General features: G+C 39.7%; 1 non-coding gene across 1 annotated transcript; it reads right to left on the minus strand.

The window, feature by feature from the left end:
• Positions 1-3,186: 3,186 nt before the first annotated feature.
• LOC132536576 (U6 spliceosomal RNA) lies at positions 3,187-3,292 on the minus strand. Its single transcript, XR_009548098.1, has one exon. It is a non-coding gene; the product is annotated as a U6 spliceosomal RNA (small nuclear RNA).
• Between the last annotated feature and the right edge of the window lie 3,340 nt (positions 3,293-6,632).

A 6,632-nucleotide genomic window follows, 5' to 3' on the forward strand; every position in this document is an offset into this window, starting at 1 on the left:
ACTTTATCAATAGTTTTTTCTTTTAATTAATTACTTTATATTTATTAATGATTTAATAATGATTAACAAGATTATAAAATAACAGGGGTACAAGTCCATACAGTTCCCACCACCAGAGTTCTGTGTCCCATTCCCTCCATTGGAAGTTTCCTATTCTCTACCCTTCTCTGGGAGCACAGACCAAAATTCTTTACGGGGTACAGAAGGTAGAAGGTGTGAATTCTGTAATTGCTCCTCCATTGAATATGGATATTGGTAAGTCGATCCATATTCCCAGCCTGTTTCTTTCTTTCTTTTTTTTTTTTCAATTTATTTTTTATTTAAGAAAGGATAAATTAACAAATCCATAGGGTAGGAGGGGTACAACTCCACACAATTCCCACCATCCAACCTCCATATCCCACCCCCTCCCCTGTTAGTTTTCCCATTCTCTATCCCTCTGGGCATGGACCCAAGGTCGTTGTGGGTTGCAGAAGGTGGAAGGTCTGGCTTCTGTATTTGCTTCCCCACTGAACATGGACATTGACTGGTGGGTCCATATTCCCAGTCTGCCTCTCTCTTTCCCTAGTAGGGTGGGTCTCTGGGGAAGCTGAGCTCCAGGGCACATTGGTGGGGTCTTCAGTCCAGGGAAGCCTGGCCAGCATCCTGAAGATACTGGGTACTGTACAGTAAACCCTAACAAAAGGACTTTTCAAAGTTAACCCAATTACCAAATAATGTGATGATAACATTAACTATCCAATGTCTTTTTGAACCCTAAGACAGCAGGAATCTCACATCTCCACTGTAGAGCCTCTACTTCCCCTAGTCCTTGAACCTTTGGATAGGGCCCACTTTCCCGTATGCCTCTCCCAATCCATATCAAATAATATTGTATCTGCCGATCGCAACCTGATCAACACAGCAATTGCCACCTCAATATGCTTTAGCTCAGACTGTGTCCAGAGACTTTACATGTGGAATGACAACCCTTCAGCTTCATTACTCGGGTGAGACCTTTCCCAGCCTATTTCTATCATTCCCTAGTGGGATTAGGTGCTGGAGAGGTGAGGTTCCAAGACACATTGGTGAGGTCGTCTGTCCAGGGAGGTCAGGTTGAAACGTGGTAAGATACATAGTAAATTATTCAGTAAACAGGAACCCAAAGGTAGGAATAGAACTAATGAAACGAGGGGTCTTTGGGTGGGAAGAAGCTAGGAGATCAATAATTTTTTTTTTTAATATGAAGCATGCTTTCTGTTTCATGTGTAATTTTTATGTCTCATTGAAAGTTAGAATGTCTCCTACATTTTTTTCTGAAGTTACTGGCTTTATATTTATGATTTTCTTTATGGGGTGGTGGTTAACAGATTTATTGAAATAAACATCGAAATGTCATGCAATTTACCCATTTATACAAATAGGCAGGTTTTAGTATGTTCATAGAGTGGTGCAATCATCACCACTTTCTAATTCTAGAACATTGTCATTGATCCCCACCAAAAACCTCTTTTTTTTTTCTTCACATTTGTAACCACTCCCTATTCCTCTACCCACAAATTCCCTGTAAATGAGTCTGGCTTCTATCTCTAATTACTGTCCCCTTTTGGACATTTCAGATAGGTGGAATTGTACAGTGTGTTGTCTTTGTGATGGCTTCTTTCTAGCATAATGCTTTCAGGGTGTATCTGTTTTGTAGCATGTATTGCTACTTCATTCTCTCTCTCCCCCCCTGAATAATACCCATTGTATGACTATACCAAACTTTATCTATTTATAATAAAAAATTTTATTAGTGATTTAATATTGATTTACAACATCATATGATAATAGGGGTATAATTCCACAGCTTTCCCAACACCAGAGTTCTGTGTACCCATTCCTTCCAGTGGAAACTGCATTAGCTCTCCTAAGGTCATAGATATGGGTTGACTATTATTTCTATAACTATCTATCTATATTTATATACATTTGTCTATTGTTTTCTATGGTCCTGCCTTTTCTTCCTTTCTAAGTCACACCTACTGTTTGCTTCTGAGTGTTCTTCCTTTCTCTTTCCCCTCCTCTCCCCTTCCCTCCCTCCCCTCTCCTCCCTTCCCTTCCTCTCCTCTTCTCTTCTCTTCCTGATAGAATTGGAGTTCAGAGCCATTTTCCCCTAACATTTACCCCCTCTGGGAGTATGGACCAGAATTCTTTTTGGGGTGCAGAAGGTGGGAGGTCTGACTTCTGTAATTGCTTCTCTGCTGGACACAGGTGTTGGCAGGTCAATCCATACCACCAGCCTGTTTCTATATTTTCCTAGTGGGATTGGGCTCTGGAGAGCTGAGATTCTGGGACATATTGGTGAGGTCATCCGCCCAGGGAGTTCTGCATGAAATCACAGTAGCATCTGCAACTTGGTGGCTGAAAGGCAAAGAGATATAAAGCAGGACAAAATGTTTAATAAACAGGAACCAAAACCTACAAATAGAGCAGATGGGAATATGGATTTTTAGGGCAAACAGAAGCTAGGGAGTCTGTTTTAGGTATGTTCCCATTTATAATTTTTAAACCTTTTTTATATTATTATTATTATTTTGCCACCAGGTTTAATTTAATTTTTTCACCAGAGCATTGCTCAGCTCTGGCTTACGGTGGTATGGGGGATTGAACATGGGAACTTAGAGTCACAGGCACAAGAGTCTGCTTGCATAAACATTATGCTATCTCTCCTACTCCTATTCACTTATTACAAGGGCACTTGGTTGTTTCCAAGTTTTGGCTATTGTGACTACTACTTATAAAATAATTTTTATATGGGCGGGGGAGATAGCATAATGGTTATGCAAACAGACTCTCATGCCTGAGGTTCCTAAGTCCCAGGTTCGATCCCCCACGCCACCATATGCCAGAGCTGGGCAGTGCTCTGATGTTTCTGTGTCTCTCTCTGCATCTCTCTCAAAAATAAAATAAATAAAATATTAAAAAAATTATACAAGTTTTTGTGAGGATTTATTTTTGCTTCTTTTATATATACACTGAGGGATGGAGTATGTACTGAGTTCTATGGTAACTCTATGTTTGACTTTTTGAAAATATGCCAAACTGTTTTCCAAAGCAGTTTTGTCAGTAATTTATGAAACTCCAGTTTCTGCACAGCCTCACCAACTCTTGTTACAGCTCATCTTTTTTTTTTTCTTTCATGGCAATTTTATTTTTATTTTTAAAAATATTATGGAACACATCACAAATTTGTATGCATTCTTAAACAAGGGCCATGCTAATCTTCTCTGTAGTATTCCAGTTTTAGTATATGTACTGCTGAAGTGAGCATTGATCTTTTTTTTTAAATTTATTTACTATAGTAATCCTAGTGGATGTGAAATAGTACCTCATTGTGGCTTTGATTTGCATTTCTCTTATGACTAATGATGTTGAGTATCTTTCTATGTACTTCTTGGCTGTTTGTATATCTTCTTGGAGAAATGTCTATTTAAATCCTTTGCCCATTTTAAAATGGGATCATCTACCTTTTTATTGTGCAGTGAAAGAGTTCTTTTTAATCTTAATTGACATGAAACCTATTCTGGTATACAGCATAGTGATTCCATGTAAGTAAATATTATGAAATATGTGTTTTTATATTCTAGATACTAAATCCTTGTCAGATATATGAAATTCAGATATTTTCACCTACTTTATCTTTCACTTTTTTAAATCGATTCCTTTGAAGCAGAAATTTAAAAAAGAAACATAAATATGTTCCATGTGGGTAAAGTACTGCTTGGTCCACTCATGACTGTGTCCTTCAATGCTTAGCACTCTACCTGCCAATACTGAGTAGCCAATATTGGAGTAGAGGGGTGGTTCATCCAGTAGAGCATACATGTTACAGTGCATAAGGACTCAAGTTCAAGCCCCCAACCCCCACATGCAGGTGTGGAAACTTCATGAGTGGTGAAGCAGTGCTACAGGTATCTGCGTTTCTTTCTCCCTCTCTATCTTCCCTTTCCTTCTCAATTTCCCTGTCTCTAGCCAAGAATAAAATATTAAGGAGATTGGAATAGTTTGTTGAATGAATGAATGAATGAGCTATCTTCATTGTCTCAGCCTCTTTTCCTTATCTGTAAAATGGGGATCATAATGAGTTGCCAGGTTGCTGGAAGGATTTCATGTGAGTGAGAAATTGTTATCTGGAAGGTTCTCAAGATTTACTAGTTCACGGTTCAGCTCAAGGTAAGGCTCATCCTGATCCAGAAAAGCTTTGCCTCAAAGGATCTGGAACATATCACACTCCTAACTCAATCCTACCAACAACTTCATGACGCGGGCAGCACTCTTATTCCCGTTCTAGAGATGTTGAAACCGAGGCTCAGTGAGGCTAACCCACTTGTTTGAAATCAGGCTATTTAGGTTGCTTTTCATGGAGAGTCACATGTTTGGGGACCAGAGCTCTTATGTGCCCTAGAGGCTTGGCTCCCCTCCACCTCACCACCCCCCTACTTCTTTTTTGCCTAGGTGGTTCTCCAGAATCTTAGCATTCTCCTCCACTTCCTTCTTTTTTAAATTACTTGATTATTTATTTATTGGATAGGAGACAAAGAAACATTGAGAGGGAGGAGCATGGAGACAGGGAAAGAGAGACACCTGCAGCTCTACTTCACCACTTATGAAGCTTTCCCCCTGCAGGTGGGGATCAGGGGCTTGAACCCAGGCCCTTGTACACTATAATACATGCACTTAACCTGGTGTGCCACCACCTGGCCCTGAATCCTAGCATTCTTCTTTCTATGTGGGGAGAGGAGTTATCTTGTCTCTTGGGACTGTTCTCATAGCTTGAATGTGCTTTATTTACACAGGCCAAGATCCCAGTAGACTGACAGGTGGTCAGGGGCTGAGTCACTCAGAAACACGTAGGCACCTTCCTTTCTATAAAACTCATGCTTTTAGAAAAAAAAAAAAAAAAACTAATGTGAAAAAAAAAAGTCTGTGACTAAAAAATTAAACAAAATGAAAAGCAACAACATCTGAGAGGCAGCTGTCACCATCACCATCTGCTGCCTATGCAGCTGCCTGGGGATTGCAGACCACTCTCCCACTCCCCTGATTGGCCCTCAGAGGCTCCGGGAGCTAGACTGGTGTGTCTGAACTGAGCCCAACACATCTTAACAGAAAGCCCAAGGCACTATAGCAAGTACTTTGAGAAACCCCATCCTGGTCCCAATAGGCCTCCCTGCCATCTCTCCCACCATGATTACGGGCTCTTGACTTAGCATTGTCCAGGCTTAATTCCTCCACCTGAAAAAAAAAGAGGTGGGGGTGCATTATATGTGTATATAGTTTTAGTTCAGAGAACTCAGAGATGGGGGTAACTCTTGTTTTTGACTATAAAGCCAAACCTTTTCCACCTGCCTTTAGGAATATATATGGTATCATAAGCTATACCTTTAATTTTCCTAAATTGTAAGTATAATATATATGTCTGTCTATATCTATCTATCTATCTATCTATCATCTATCTATCTTTTTTAAAAAATTTCTTTATTGGGGAATTAATATTTTACATTCAACAGTAAATACAATAGTTTGTACATGCATAATATTCCCCAGTTTCCCATATAACAATACAACCCCCACTAGGTCCTCTGTCATCCATCCTGGACCTGTATTCTCGCCATCCACCCACCCCAGAGTCTTTTACTTTGTTGTGATATGCCAATTCCATTTCACGGTCTACTTGTGTTTTTTTTTTTTTTTTTTCTGATCTTGTTTTTCAACTTCTGCCTGAGAGTGAGATCATCCCATATTCATCCTTCCATTTCTGACTTATTTCACTTAACATGAATTTTTCAAGGTCCATCCAAGATCGGCTGAAAACAGTGAAGTCACCATTTTTTAGCTGAGTAGTATTCCATTGTGTATATATACCACAACTTGCTCAGCCACTCATCTGTTGTTGGACACCTGGGTTGCTTCCAGGTTTTGGCTATTACAAATTGTGCTGCCAAGAACATATGTGTACACAGATCTTTTTGGATGGATGTATTGGGTTCCTTAGGATATATCCCCAGGAGAGGAATTGCAGGATCATAGGGTAGGTCTATTTCTAGCCTTCTGAGAGTTCTCCAGACTGTTCTCCACAGAGGTTGGACCAATTTACATTCCCACCAGCAGTGTAGGAGGGTTCCTCTGACCCCTATCTATCTATCTTTATTTATTTTTATTGACACTAGTCTAATCAATGGGGCTCAGTGCTTGTACAATGAATCCATCACTCCCTGAGGCCATTTTTCCTTTTCTTTTTTACTAGATAAGTCAGAGAGAAATTGAGAGGTGAGGGAAAGATAGAAAGGGAAAGAAAGATACCTGAAGACTTGCTTTACAGCTCATGAAGCCTTCCCCATTGCAAGTTATGATCATCTAGATCAGGGCTCCTCCTCAGCACCAACACTGAAATTCTGGACTGGAGATCTATCTATCTATCTATCTATCTATCTATCTATCTATCTATCTATCTATCTATCTATCTATCTATCATCTATATATCTATCATGAAGGACTGTCCTGTGCATTGTAGGATGCTAAGCAGCATCTGTTTCTACCCACTAGATGCCAGTAGTACTATTTCCCTCAGTTTTGACAATCAGAGATTGGATGTTGAAAATGTCCATAGT

This window comes from Erinaceus europaeus, unplaced genomic scaffold (assembly GCF_950295315.1).
Source record: "Erinaceus europaeus unplaced genomic scaffold, mEriEur2.1 scaffold_206, whole genome shotgun sequence".
Taxonomy (NCBI): domain Eukaryota; kingdom Metazoa; phylum Chordata; class Mammalia; order Eulipotyphla; family Erinaceidae; genus Erinaceus; species Erinaceus europaeus.